Genomic DNA, 16,382 nt, shown 5'->3' on the forward strand with positions numbered 1-16,382 from the left:
ATTCTCGTGCAATGCCTCATGCATGCACACTTATGAATAGTGTCATGGGCGGATGTCATATCGCAACACATCTTGTGATATTTGCGCTCTCGTTGCCGATATGACTGTTGATAACATAGACAGGAAATACGTTGGGGAATTATGGTTAAAACCGACACCTTAAGATTAACAATTTTTCTAAGTTGCCACAAAACCAATAAAATTATAGTTTGTATACAGAATTCTTCTTCAGAAAATTCTTAACAAGACTTAATTTTTTCAGCGCTTCAAAAATTAATTTCATTAAAAATTATTGGTTGTAAAACTTGGAAAACAAAGTGACTTTTTGTAGGCACTGCGGGTAAAACCGACACCCCATAGGGGTAAGATCGACACCCCCTTTAATTTATTTTCTCTCCACTTTATTAAAATCTTTATCTTCATTAAAAATGAGATAGGGTGGTTAGCCCATTATCGCTATGTTTCTATTATCACGCTACCTATTTGAAGCCGTTGGTTAGAGCAGTGTCTGCCATCTTTGTTTAACGCATTGAGTCAAATGGTAGCGCAACAATAGGGGCATTCGATTCGTGTTTTCGTTGCGCTCAAACACGAGAATTTCACTGTTTTCAGCGCATGTATGTTATTATCTTGGTACTTAACAACGAAGCAAAGCTATTGATGCCAATTTGTACGCATTCCATTGTTTGTAGGCCGAGCAATTAATGAATCAATGAGGCGCCCTCCTTAGTATGGTGAAAATAGGCACCCTATATGCGTGATTAATAAAGTGTGAGTATGTATGATGCAAATATGTGCTTTTTGTTGCTTCATCGTGTAGTGAGGGGAAGAAAGTTCGAAAGCGTAGTACTATATATAAGAGTATTTTATGCTATAGGATTATTTATTGATATGAGTATTTACAAATAATCCTTGCGCACATCATTGCAACCACCAGTGTCATTTTATTTCGTAAGAGAAGATTTGCAAGCGTTCTACGTTCTGCTAAGTGGATTCATTCACTTATAAGTGACACACACACTTCTTAGTAAAACTATCTTTTTTAGATTTGATTTTCCGGACTCTGATCATTGTGATAAAGTTCGTCTATGACAAACCAAGAGAACACTATAAATTCGGTTTGATGAGCTTTTTGCAGAAATAGCAAAAGCTTCGATAGAATAAGATAAGCAAAAAATCCAATTTTTGATTTTTAAAGGGACTTACAAAAAATAAACACAATAAAAGTATTTCTGTGTATTTCTGCTAATACTATAGTGTTCTAATAGGCTAATTGAAGTGTCAAAAAGATCCCTAGTATTTTGAAATGAATCGCAAGTATACACAACCATCTTAACAGCGTGTCGGTTTTACCCTAACCACAGGGTGTCGGTTTTACCCCAACAGCGCACATTTTTTTATAAAAGCAATTAAAAATATTGAATTTCTCAAACTCGTCTTCAATACACTTAGTTGATCATAGGACAGACCGATAATAATAGGTACTGAAAAATGTGGTGATTTGAAAAGCTTTTGTTCGGTTAAAACCATAAAATCTACCAACGAAATTTATCATCCAGACGAGTATGAACGCTGCTGTCGTATGTTTTGTTTATTTTTATGACATTCGGAGTAGTAACGTAAATCCAATTTTTCTTCAAATGCTCTAAATAAACGTACTAATAATATTGTATCATTATGAAATGAATAAAAAATTGATTTCTAGGAAATGTTGTGGGGTGTCGGTTTTACCCACAATTCCCCTTTATGTTTGGCATATCTGGCGACATCAGCCCCGTGAAAACTGTTTGTTGCCTGAAGCTGCCACCAAATAACAGTAGCGCCAGCTACGCTTCAAATGTTCAAGGCCTGTTCACATGAACTGTACAACACTGTTGTACAATGGATTCAAAACAAGTAATTAATAACAATATATGAGAAATCTCGCTTCCTCTTGCATCGCTTCTTCTCCACAATATCTGAACGATTTTATCAAAATGAAGTTTGTTTGCATTCGATAACTTTTAGGTCGTGTTAGCAACATTGGCTCTCAGCGATGTGAACGTTGCTTAAAGCGCGTTCGCTGTCATTTTTGGCAACTAGCCGAGCCAGAAAGCCAGCTTATGTTGGCTTCACTCATTTTTCATAGAAAGTCAAGACATTCACACTCTTGAACGGCATATATTATTTCGAAACTTTTCTTAATTTGGTATTCTGTGTAAATTGCAAAATAATAGTCATTTCTCTAGCTTCGAACCGGTTGTTTGATTATACCAGACCAAACCTAATACCACAACCTACTCGCTGTTGTTTCTGAAGCGACATCTGTTAATAAACTGCAATAACCATCGATACCGAACAGCTTGAGTACTTGCATACAACTTCAGCATGGATAAACATTGCTACCATTGTTCCGAGCCGATTTTAACATGGTGAAATGCCATCTGTGTGATCGTACCGCTAATATAAAGTGTTTCGGATGATTTCGCTCGAATTTGGATTTTGTCAATAGGTAAATTAATCTTCTATGGTTTTGTGATGACTGCATTAAAACTGTCGATCACATAAGAGCGCATGGTTCGTCAGATCGTCGCTGTTGTGCTATCTTATGACAAGCGCCATTTAGCACTTTTCGAGAAAAACGATTTTTAAAGTTTGAGATTGAATATCTTAAAATTTATAAATGTTAGAAGCTTTTCGGAGAAGGCATTCGATACTTCTATCTTTTTTGAAGTAATATCTCGATTTGTGCGAAGATCGGTTGACTATATTTACAATTTTTGCTGAAAATGTAAACCAGGGTCGCTCACATACGTGTCATAAGTATGTATTGATGATAAACTATGTATGACGTGTCACAAATGTGTACAGAAGATTTCATATAAAAATGAATTATAACTGATTCGTAAAATTATGCGTTATAGATCACTATGTCCAATATTATACTTTTCCATGCGATAGCAGCAATATCAGGTTACAAAATGATGGTATTAGAACACAAAGTTTTTCCAATTTTCCTCCTTTATTCAGGAAAAACAATGAACAAAAATTGGTTTCATTGACAATTTAGAGACAATGTATATCAAACAATGTTATTGTTGACAGGTGACTAGACGAAACAAATGTTCTTCTTGCATAATCCATCACTACATTTCGGTATACTTTCCAAAACAAGTGAAAATCACAAAAGGAAATTTGTTCAATAATCATGAATATATAAGCCAACCATTCCCAGAAAAAACTATGGTAGGAAAAGTTTTGCTCCCGAGACAAGAACCTAGCTAATGCTTATGGTTGATCTGCATAGGAATTACCTATGTCATCAGAGACATCTGTTGGCTTGCTATAAGCTTTTCGGCTTATAGCAAGCCAACAAACTAAGAATGTTGTCTCTTTTTTCTTTGTCATAAGATAGCACAACTCGATCACTCGAGAAATTGGCGCTTGTCATAATCGTGTTTCGCTATATTTCAGTAACCCAGCAGAATTTCAAAATTCTGAAAACGCGACTTTGTGGAGATTTTAAAACTTAGTAACATGGTATATCTAACTCAGTTCACCCCAAAATGGCGTTTGTCATAAGATAGCACAACAGCGACGAGATACAGCAAAAAGCACTGTTACTACAGTTTCGGAATGCTTTAAAAAATGCATCGCGAACGTAAAAGCCGAATTAGGGCAAACAACTACTTTGATCAAAGGGTTTTCCAAGAAACTGTGTAGAAATTCAACAACCGTACCAGATTGTACTTGATCAAATATTAACCCTTTCATGCCCAACTTTTCTCTAGTGCAGGTAGGGTTTCAAAACTATTTTTTCTTGAAAACGGTGGGGTCAAGAAACACTAAAAGCCTTCTTTCATAAAGATAGGTGCTATCCTCGCAGTGCTAGAAGCTGCTCAATTTTTACCTTCCAATGCTCAATACAATTCTCCTAGAATATTTACAATAGTCCACTTGCGTGGAAAACGTAGCCAAAGACAGTCTAAATTGATGAGTTTTATCAATTTTCAATAATATTGTAACATAACGAAGATACATGAAAAATACATTTTTCGTTATCAACGTAAACTGTCCCTGGCAGCACTGCTCCATCGGAATCGAATCAGACTAATTGCAATAACTTCAGTTCTGGAGCTGATTTTTGAAGGCTGTTAATACTCAAATGAAAGGCAATAGTCACATTTATTAGCCTTACTTGTTTTTGTGAGCAAATATTGGCTCAATAAAAAGTTATAGCTGTTTAAAAACGTTGTTGTCCACAAATAACATGGGCATGAATGGGTTAAGCGTCCACGAGAGATCAGAATACGGGAATCACGTTGAAGCACATCTAGACCGAAGCTCCTTAGAGGAACTAGGCTAACAGAGATCCTTCCAAAAATGTGGGTACGATATCCAAACCTGTGGATACATTTTGGATTTACCTTTCACGCATCGCCCCGCATGTTTCTGAGGTAGACGTGTCCACTCTAGTCCAGGTATGTGTGCCAGGCTCGTATGATACGTATTGCGAAGAAGCTGGTAAAAAAGGATTCAGATTTTACAACATTCCCGTTAGTCTCCTTCAAGTTTGGCGTGGATAAGCAACTGACGGACCAAGCGTTAGATGAGTCGATCTGGCCTAAAGGCATCTACTTTCGAGCTTTCGAAGAACGTCGATGTCTACAGGATTTTTGGGAACCGATTGCATCGAAAGTCTCTCGAATCGAGCTGAGTACTTTAGAGCCATCACCTATGGATTGATTGGCTCTATCAACAATAACCACTCTTCCGTGGAACTATTTGTCTGCTCAGGTACATTTAAGAGTAGTATATGTTCAACACGTAACTATACCCAGCTAGAATAACAAGTATATCAGGACAAAATTATACAACATAACAACCAGAGCGACCGTACCGGGTCAGATAATAGCAAGGAGAATATATGTCCTCCAGAAGCATGTCATACCCTGTAAGAGAATATAATTTGAAGATGACATGATTATACCGTATATGACAGCCCCAGTTTGTACATGAAATAGATGAAACACATATTGACGACTATCCTGTGCGGTCAGGTAAAGCAAGTAGGATGTATATCCTGCTGAAGTTATTCACGATACGACGCACCATGAAAGAGAGTTCTCATTACAATCAGCTATTGGACAAAACTGCCCCCTTCACAGATGGATGCTGCCAGGGATGCCAACGGTACCGATAAACTACATTTTATTCGGTATATTTACATTTGTACAAGCCGTACAGCCCGCTACAGCGACGCATCACTACAGCTCTTGCCAGAACGGTAGCCAAACCGAGTACATTTTCCCGTACAGCAGTAGAATACATTTCTTGAGCGTTTTTTCAAAACGTCATATCTGCAATGAGTTACTCTCTTTGTTTACTTTCTCTTCTGTTAATAATTCGGTCATTTTAACATTTATCCCTCAACTCTTTGCATAATATGCTAGTTAAAACCACCGTCTTTCTATCTGTACTGTAAAATAAGTGAAAAGTGTTATAGTGACGCCGTAAAAATCGAAAGAGAAAGTAAACAAAGAGAGTAACTCATTGCAGATATGACGTTTTGAAAAAACGCTCAAGATTTATGTTTTGCTGCTGTACTCCGACTGCTCGGTGAGAGTGTGGCGTATTAAAGTTGGTTCTCTCGCTTTGTACATTTTTCTCTGCATAGTCAAAGGGAGAGGCCCGTACACGAAAGCGTTGATGCCGGCCGTGGCGTAAATGAGCCGCATTCATTGTCGTAATTTTTGAATACAAATATTAAAAAGATTGAAAATATTAAAAAATGTAAAATAAGGAAAGAGAAGCTGTACCGCTCGCGTCTGGTGGCTGTACTGGGGACAGTAGTTTTTTGTCATGTTACTGCTTTGCACACAGGCAGCCGTACAGCGCTGGGCATCCTGCACTAGCGAATGACAGCAGCATCGAGAGAGAAATGAGAATGTAGGCAGAAAAATTACAGCCGCAGAAAAGGTAGGCATTTTGCATCTTTGGATGCTGCCATTGACACTCATATCTCCGCCATTACCGTACCTACAGCAACTTAATATTTACTACCAAAACGTGAGAGGACTACTAAGAAGATTGATGAGTTGTTCATTGGTGTTTCGGATGGTGATCATGATGTTGTTCTGACCGTGGCTCAATGATGAAATTAACTCACTCTAGTTGTTCGAATCAAGGTATAAGTAATAGGGTGGCACGAGGATGTATGAAAAAAATTAAATACCATAGAACCAAGTTAGAAAAATTCGTAATTCTTATTAAGTATAGTTTACCGTAACGATCGTGACCCACCAATACAGGTAAAAACGGGAGGTGTTGGTCCCTGTAGCAGTCTGTAAACTATTTTCGTCAAAACGCAAAGTCCATACCAGTCCGAGTCTCTAACGGCTGTGGGTATCAATCAATAGCCACAATACTAACATCTGCCTCGGTCCCTCTGAATTCGCCATTGATGTAGACGTTATTCAGACACCCATTTATTGTTTGGGAACTACAAACAATAGGCTTGTTGGGAAGAGCACCCAGTCTCGCTTTGTGTTTGTAGATCACTCTGAATCAAACTTTTCGAGGTCGAGTATTGTTTTACTGGTCGGAGTGTCTATATTGAACATGCAGCAAATGTGTTCGGTGACTAATAGCCTAAATCGAACATTGGACCTTTTGTACGTTAATGGGGAAGCCTCATTGAATAACACTGTTTCTGAAGCATTAGAACCACTAGTTGCTATTGCCGGACATCCTCCTCCTTTGTTGGTAACACAAATTTGTCCTCAGTTGGTGGTTTACGACGAGTTGATTGGAAACGAAGAGTTTTTTTTTCCGAAAAAAGACTTTGCTAGTCTTCTGAATTCGTTACAGACAATCGACTGGACGACTCTACTGAATAACGCATTCGATGTTTCTGTGTCACTGCACCCCGTCCTAGAGCTAAACCACCGTTATTCAATCGACGTGAACGATGGATCCCAAGTAGATAGATCCCAAGTAGTAGTGTGCCCCAAGGAAGCAGCCTCCGACCTTTGCTGTTCCCTCTGTTCTTCAATGATGTTTGTTGTGTCATCCCACCAGGATGCAAACATATATACGCTGGTGATCTAAAACTGTTTCTTATTGTACGATCCACAGCACATTGTATTTCACTTCAGCGACATCTAGATGATTTCTGTGATTGATGTAATCGAAAATTGTTGATTCTCAGTATATCTAAGTGCTCAGTGATCTCTTTCACACGCAGAAAAAAACATAAACTAGAGCTACGCTATTTCTGGAAAAATCGCTTGAGGGAGTGTCAGTCGTCCGAGACCTTGGTGTTCCTCCAGACTCGCAGATATTATTCAGGGATCACAACTCCCATGTTATAGCAAATGCGAAAAGAATGGGCAAAGACGGCATGAATCCATATTGTCAGTGTGTGAAGAGGTGTTAGATGAAACTCTTTGATTTGACAGTATTACGCATGAATTGGCAAACTGGCTCGTATCGAACGAGCTCGAACCGCAATTGTCTGCTTATAAATACGCCATTTTTGATCCTTCAAACATCTCGGTGCCTAGCAAGTCACATATCGTAATCCCAAGTCTACGAACTAAGACCTCTACGACGAGAGCTTGGCGATTAGGTGTCGTAGGTATTTTCAAACGATTGAATCAAACAAACTAACTTATAGCAGCAGATTATCAAGAATCGCTTAGAATGTATAACCTTGATGAACCTGAACCCCTTGATGGAATGCCGAACTTGCTAGTAAAATCAAAAAGTAACGTTGACAAGCTTGGAATGGCAGTTGGAGGCTAGTAGATTAAATAAGTTACTCGAGCTCGAAAGAGTTTCATATCAGTTTAGTTAGAACTGGTAATGGTGTTTATGCTTCTGAAACAGATGAAATTTGCAGTTTTGATTTTTGGGCATTCGCTCGCAAAATTGTGCCAACAGTATCGATGAAATCAGCGCTTGAGAGTTTTGCTCCGTACAAGCCTCTGGGTTAAGATCGAATCATTCCAGTTCTACTTTAAAGAGGCTATGAACACCTCAAGTATATTTTGGAAAAAGTTGCTTGTTAGCTTCCTTTAGTGTCACGTGCTATAATTGTAAAATTAATTCCCAAATGCTATCGTGTTACCTATGAGCAGGCAAAGAGCTTTAGACCGATCAGTCTGATCTTATTTCTTCTCAAATCACTGGAACGTTTAATCGACCACTGCATTCGGGATGTTAGCTTGGATGAGCACTCGCTGGATAAAATGCAACATGGATATCACCCTGTTGCACAATGTTGTCTACAGCACTGAAAATGCCTATGCCTATGTGCAAAACCAAACAAGCTTAAGCAGTTTTTTTTGATATTGAAGGTGCCTTTCTCAACCTGTGTTTCTTATCTATTTTGGAAGCAGCACGACGTTATGATGTGCTTTTGTATACCACGATCTAGATACACGTAATGCTTAGCAACCGACATCTGTGCTCACTGTTAAGACCAGCAAAAATAAGAAAACTGAGAGTTTATAGACGTTCTTAAGGTGGTGTGTTATTACTACATTTATGGAACTTTGTCGCCGATGGTATGTTGAGAAGACTTAATAGGTTTGATTTTCCGACATGTGGTTTCACCGATGTATATCATATAAGGAATACCGGTATTTGCATTAACACTTTTGGATTTGATGCACCATTATGTGTTGTTGACCGATGGTGTCTTAATGTCGGATTATCAGTTATTCCAAATAAAACATCGATGATGCTTTTCACGCGCTGACGGATTTCAACCAGTCCGTTGCTGTTCATTGGCTCTGCAATTATTTTCGTAAATCAAGTTCAGTGCGTTGGGGTAATTCTTAATTCAACACTGAATTGGTCTGCTTACATAGATATTAGAATCAAGAGTGAGAGAAAGAGCCTGCATGATTTTCGGTCAAAGCAGGCGAATTTTCGGCAAATCACGGGGACTCAAACCCAAGCACTTTTAGTGGATCTACAAAACAATAGTTAGACTAATACTGCCATAAGGGTGCTTTGTGTGGTAGCAGAAGGGAGAAGTCACGACAATCCACGGTGGTTGGAAACGCCAAAAACATAAACCTTATTCCTTAGAGGACAAACCATCGAACATATTCACAGGATGTCTTTGGAGGAATTGTTCGTATGTAAACTGATGAAAATTAACATTGGGCACGGTTTGCTATTACCAAACTAAAACAAAATACCTTTTTATTCTGACGCGATAAAAAGTTGGTGTCTTCGACAAAGTTTTAGAAATGCTCGTAATAAAAATATTTGTTGAAGAACTGGAACTTATAGAACTAATGATTATCAATTTATAAAGCGTTTTCAATGGCGATCCCTTAAAATTTAGTTGTTTTAATATAACTTTTTCCATTTCAACTTTTCGTGCAAACAATGTTCAGCACAAATGTGGAGGCATTAACATCACACAATATTGTTGAAGACTTATGTGAATATACATTATCCGTTTCAAAGTTATTGAACATTTTTACTTTTTTATGCCAATTTCAACTACGTATAAGAATGGAAGTTTGAAACCAAAATGCAGGAGCAAGCACTTTTTTCGATATCTAGACTGCGCATAATGGTAAGAAAGTTTGAATAGGGTAATTTCTTCCTTCTATTTTTTCAGATTTTTACGTCAAATTTGGTAATTAATTACGAAAATTTCTAAGACTTAGCCGAAGACACCAACACAATTAAAGTCACGTTTTTTGGCGTTTCCGACTACTGTGCAATCCAATCAAATTTTCGTTTATTTCGTGATACTTTACATCACTGCGAATTTACCTATACACGTTTCCGCAAAACGCACTCAGTTCCCATCTGCAGGCGAGTAGCGAAAATTCGCCTGCCTGTGGGAAACCCCACACGTTAACCAGGCGGATTTAAAGTAGTCGTGAGTTCCGCTTGCAGCACATGTGACTCTGCTGTTAATGGGATTGGGCTGGCTTGTCGTGGCAATCGTGGATCGGTTTTTCACCGCACTTGCATTCCGGGTATGCAGCGATCCGCTCAGGACTTGTTGTCTGCTTTTAACCCTTTGCGACGCAAATTTTTTTTCATTGGTAATATTGTTATTTTTAGTTTTATATAGGTTTTCGGGGTTGCTGATTCTAATTCTGACGCCGAAAATGTAAAATTCAAAATGGCGGATCCAATATGGCGACTGTTATTGACTAAATTCTGTTTTTTATATTGGCCAGGGGTCGCTGATTCTGATTCTGACGTCGAAAATGTAAAATTTAAAATGGCGGATCCAATATGGCGACTGTGCTTGGCTAAATTTCATGTTTTTTATATTGGTCCAAAACGATTTACAAGAGGGTGTTCGTGGTCTGATTCTGGCGCCGAAAATGTAAAATGTGAGCGTGAGCAGAACGTCTTCTCGTATAGAAATTGGCTAATCAAAGCTGAGCGTCGTCGAATTTTGTGATTATAATATCAGAATCAAAATCAGCGACCTAAAAACCTCCGTGAATCGAGTTTATACTGACTGTAACAAAATTCGCAAATTTCGTAAAGAATGGCTGCCATTGTGTAGCCGCTATTTTGAATTTTGTAATTCTGTTATCAGAATCGTAATCAGCGACCTACGAAAATTTCTGCAAAAAATCTATTATTTCGTTCAATATTTGAGATACCCGCGAAAAAAATTTAGATCTCTAGGACTTTTAGTTCAGACACAGCCGAATTTATTGTAAAAAAACCAGATTTTCGAGTATTAATTGCTTATAACTAAGTAATTAACAAATTCACACAATTTTTTGTGCTAGTTGCACTCTTTACATCCCTAAGAGTTGATTAAAAGAAAGAAGTCGTATTTATATTTTAACGCTAACTAGAAATCCAATAAAATCTTAGGACAAGTAGGTGGGACTAGACCTGTGCGCCGACGCGCCACGCCGCCGCCGCCGGTAATTTTTAACGTACGCCGACGCCGAACGGTAGATCGGCGGCGCGCCGCCGATGCATTTTTCCCGCGCCGACAATTCGCGAGCTCTAAAATTATTGGTTCATAACTTTATCCACAAATCTAGGAACATTGTCTATGGACCGAATATACGACGTTAACTGATTCATGATTTATCACGTCTTGATAATTATTTGGTATTAGTGGTCGTCAATTTGATTACAAAATTAAAATAATCTTGATATTTTCTCTAAAACCACTACACGACACTCGCTATATAATTCAAAGATCCATTCTTGCTTCGTCAACTGGTTATGATTGTGAGCATATAAGTTTCAATTCACCATTCGTGTGCGTGAAATGGTCCACAAATTAAAAAAAAAACTTCCACTTTCAAGATATATGTGCCTGAAATTTACGATTATGTGCCTGATCCTAATCTTTGCACCTAATCAATTTCACTGGAACGCAGTGTATTATTCATTGATTTTTTAACCGATTCTTAATTCCTAATATGCTACACACCAGTGGCGGCGCTAAGGGAGGGGGCGAAGGGGGCGACCGCCCCGAGCGGCAAAATCAGGGGGCGGCATTTCCTACTCAACGAACTTCTATTTCATTTTTAGTAATTGTTCAAGTTTCATTAATCACGGTAAAAATCAAGTGCGAAGGAAAAGCTTGAATTTATATTATTTTCGCATCTGTTGACAATTAAAAAGGTAGGAAATCGGGACGACGGATGCGATCGAACAAAACTATATACTTATTGATCAGTCTCAAAAGATTCAACGGAGAAGAGTTTCCGAAAGTTCTTGTAGTAGTGTGAGTATTAGAACCGCAACAATTTTGGTTTTTTTCGAAACACTTAAATCAAACGGTAATTGGTTTTACATACAATTTGTCAAATATGAGCTTTTTCGAAAACTCTAGTTCACTCACAAGAATTTTCAAGTTTGTATGTGAAAATATATGATGGGGCAATCGAAACAATAAATTCAGTACAAAATGCCAGCATCAACTTGTGCATCCCAAAATCTGCAGATATATAGCTTAGTGTAAGGATCAACATTACCGAAGACTGCAAATTGATACGAGTTTGCAGTAAAAAGATATTCTCATGTAAAGTTATGTGTTGCCTCTCTTTCTCGCACACGCTTAGAATAGGAAATTTCGAAAAAATTGGTTGGTCTTCAAGGTTAAAAAACTAACTTGAAGACACCCCATTTTTTTCGTAAACTTCTAAAAGTCTAAAAAGTGATCGGCTGTGAGAAGCAATCCACTCCGTGATCGGGATGATCTGCGTGGTAGAAATAATACCTTCGGATTGGTTGAATGGCCTCATATGTCCTATCTTCAAGAAGAACTACAAACTCGAACATAATGTCTTCCGAGACATAACGATCATCAATGCCGCCTACAAGGTAGTCTCTCGTGATCTTTTGAGGAGACTGCGTCTGTTGACTGAATCCTTTGTTGATGAATATCAAAGCGGGTTTCGAGAAGCACGATCGACGACGGACCAAATGCGACAAATTCTGGATATATTCAGGGAATACAACTTGCGGACAAGACAAAGTACATGGTACAACGTAGCAGTCGTGTTGGGTTTCAGGTGGAAAACGATAAACCAATTTATATATCTTAGAACACTAGTGAAATAAGATAACGATGTTAGCCGCGAAGGAAAAATGCATGTTGCTGCTGCGAATATGGTTTACGTAGTCAACTAGAGTCCTACAGCCCGAGAATGCGCGCAAAACTTGCTCTATTCAAATCGCTGATACTCCTTGGTGCTCTGTACGGCCATGGATGTTGAATGAAGCAGGCTATCGAGTGCTCGGCTTGTTTGGGGAAGAGTTCTACGTTCAATACTCGGCAGCACAGTAGAAAATGGAGAATGGCACAGACAGTACAAAGTATACAACCATGCTGACATTGAAAGGCTGATAAAACACCGCAGACAATAGTGAGCTGGGCTTGTAGTGCCGAAAGACGAAAGAGATACCAATTAAAGTTATGACAACAGAGCAGAGAACCTCGAAGAAGTCGTCAATTTCGAGGCAAACCCCGCTCTCGCTGGCTGTGAACAATTGAGGAAGATGCGCATGCGGTGGGCGTCTATGGAACTGGCGGTCCAAGATCGAGTAACCTGAAAATCTAAAATACATTCAGATATGATTTGAATTATCCGGTCACTAGGTCACTAAGATAATGATGACGATTGATAGTTTGTTAAGGCAAATTTGATAGTATGATAGCTGCACTTGGCCGCCCTTTCACCTAGGGACGTTTGACAAGCAATTACATACAAAGCTGAGGAACGAGCTGGAAATTGGCGAACACTCGGAAGTATTGACCATTCGGCGACCTTGTTATTAGTATTATGAATAATTACAAAGTGCCGCAAAATAAAAAAGAATGTACTTTTCAAGTGATCCAGAAAATGTTGCAGGTCTGATCAAATACGATTGATAGTTTGTTAAGGCAAATTTGATAGTATGATAGCTGCACTTGGCCGCCCTTTCACCTAGGGACGTTTGACAAGCAATTACATACAAAGCTGAGGAACGAGCTGGAAATTGGCGAACACTCGGAAGTATTCACCATTCGGCGACCTTGTTATTAGTATTATGAATAATTACAAAGTGCCGCAAAATAAAAAAGAATGTACTTTTCAAGTGATCCAGAAAATGTTGCAGGTCTGATCAAATACAATACAAACCCACGTTCGATTAAATTAATAGACCCTTAAGATCTTGATTTAGAGCATAGAACTATTTCTCGTGTCTAAAAAATTAGTAGCGCGGTCATTTGTTATGTTCTTTTGATAAAAGTATTATGCGCTATTTTTCATAACAATCGGTTAATAAATGGCAGTATTATTATGAAAATTTTCAAAAAATCGAATAAATGGTAAAAAATTGAACTCTTTTGTAAATTAATTATAAAAGGGGCGGCAAATTTAATTTTTTGCCCCTAGCGGCAAATCATCTCGCGCCGCCACTGCTATACACGATTCACCAGTCGAGCTCTTGAAACTGTTCATGATGTAATTCATGAAGTAATTAATTTTCCACATAATTTTATTATACTTACGTAAAAAATACAAGGAACTCAGACTATTATTCATGGATTATTCGCTCTGCTTTTTGGTTTTGAAATTTCTATGTGAGCTATTGTGTACAACTGCTAGCAACCAGTCTCCTAGGCACGAGCATTAGATACGAAGACATTACTAGGACCTGTAACCCTGTTATTCCTTTGTTAAAATTCAGAGAAATGTTCGGAATTAAATGAAACTGCGCTGAGCAAAATACATTACCTAACTACAATTCATGACCGTGAAATAATTTAGAAAACTATAAGACATGTGACTCTGTGTAAAAAATCCAACGGTAAGCTCAAGATAACACGACGAGAATTTACGAAAATCCTTGCACGTCGTTCAATTCTTGACTGTTTTAGTCAATAAAGTTAATAAAAATCAATGTTTCATCGAGTTAAGAATTAGAATCATAAAAATATTAAACATATTCAGACACAACCACCTACTAAACATTTGAGTATAATGTCATCTTTTTTTTGCGTGAACTAGTTTTGTGAAAACATAAAAATTATTTTCAATACGTGGTTTATTTATAATTGATTGAATCGTTACCTATTTAAAAAAAAATTTCTCGAAGAATAGTTGAGCAAAGTGATCTTGACTTTTCGCGACGCTGGTGCACAGATGTGGCGATGTAGAGGGTAAGATGGCAGCGTGAGTGGGACAACTCCTCGAAAGGTAGGTGGACCCACCGGCTGATACCTAGCATATCGAGCTGGGTGGGAAGACCCCATGGGGAAGTTCACTTCCACCTGACACAATTCCTGTCAGGCCATGGCTGTTTCCGTCAGTACCTCCACAGGTTCGTGCACGCGGAGGTCCCAGTCTGCCCGGACTGCCCAGGTGTAGATGAAACTGCCGAACACATACTGTTCGTATGTCATCGGTTCGACGTCGAAAGAAGAGCAATGCTTGACGTCTGTGGCTGGGACACAACCCCGGATACCCTTATTCAGCGGATGTGTCAAACGGTGGAGAAGTGGAACGCAGTCTCGGCTGCTACGATCCAGATTGCCAGTAGGCTACAGGTAATCTGGCGAACCGAGCAACAGACGACGGGCACGGCTAGTGATTGGTTAGCTGGAGCAAAAAAGGCCAAGCGCAAAAAAGGGAGTGAATGGTCTGTTCATGCCGAGGCAGGTTTGGCGCAGCGAATGGCAACCGCGTAAGGGGTAAACCCAGCCACCCCGAAGCAAGACAGAAGAGTGAGTGTATAGGCGTATAAGTGGACTGCCTCATGCCAAGACGGGAGGGTCGTAGCGTAGTATGTTGGAACTAAGCTATCGATGCCTCATGGCGTGGCAGAGGAGTGAAAGGGTGAGCATCCAAGTCAGTCTCACATTGCATGTTAAGGGTGAGCATAAAAGTCAGCCTCACAGGTTGGGAGAGGCTAGCACAAAAGTCAGCCTAGCAAGGAATGAAAAAGGTGAGCACAAAAGTCAGCCTCGCATGGTATGTCAGAAGTGGGGCCTAAGAAAAATGTCCCACATGGGATGCCAGAGGGAGTGACAAAGGTACAATAGAGTGGCACGATTTAGAGTGAATCAGGTGATAGGGTGAGCACCCAAGTCAGCCTCACATGGTATGGGTAGGGCGAGCACAAAAGTAAGCCTAGCAAGGAATGAGTAAGGTGAGCACACAAGTCAGCCTCGCATGGAACGTAAAAGGTGAGCACAAAAGTCAGCCTCATGTGGGAGTGTTTGAGAGTGAATCAAAGTGCGATTGAGAGAGCACCCAAGTAAGCCTCATACAGGATGTATGAACGCGTGAGTGAGAGTGAATGAGTACATTTAGTACAGTCATCCCCCCAGAAGTAATACCGAGAGGTAGTTCCTGGGAGGAATGATGGCGGAGCCCAATGGAGTTTAGTCGGTATTAATGGCTGGTCACCATTCGAGTCCGACACGCCCCCAGTGCACCCAGTGTGGTAGATTGGACCCTACCGTTAGCACGTGTACTGGGCTAGGACATAAAGGTCTTCTCCATTGTAAAAAAAAAAGAGGGTAAGATTTCTAGTCTCATAAATTATGCATCGTATGATCTAGCCCCGCTCAAGAAAGATTTTCAGTGATTTGCACCAGCCCGGTATCACAGACAAATAAGACGTAACACGAGATGAATTTTCATCACTCGTAGAAAAAAAGGTCGATTTCAATTACAAATCGGTGGCGTTAGTGAAGAGATTTTGACACAGAGCTAAATGCGTTACTTAGTTTCCGCACCCACCTGAAAACGTGACGGTCTTTTAAATCTAATGAAAACCAAAACAAACAATATGGGCCGGAAATGTGAAATTCATTCTTGTCGCAGTGCCCAAGGTGGGAGTTGTTCACAACCATTTCTTAAGTTACAACACGATGCCAATCGATGACT

At 39.3% G+C, this 16,382-nt stretch overlaps 1 protein-coding gene across 1 annotated transcript in view; it reads left to right on the forward strand.

Moving 5' to 3' along the window:
- LOC131691315 (uncharacterized) overlaps positions 1–16,382 on the forward strand; it is a 257,425-nt gene that overhangs the window by 105,446 nt on the left and 135,597 nt on the right. The window lies entirely within an intron of this gene.

This window comes from Topomyia yanbarensis, chromosome 3 (assembly GCF_030247195.1).
Source record: "Topomyia yanbarensis strain Yona2022 chromosome 3, ASM3024719v1, whole genome shotgun sequence".
Classification (NCBI taxonomy): Eukaryota; Metazoa; Arthropoda; class Insecta; order Diptera; family Culicidae; genus Topomyia; species Topomyia yanbarensis.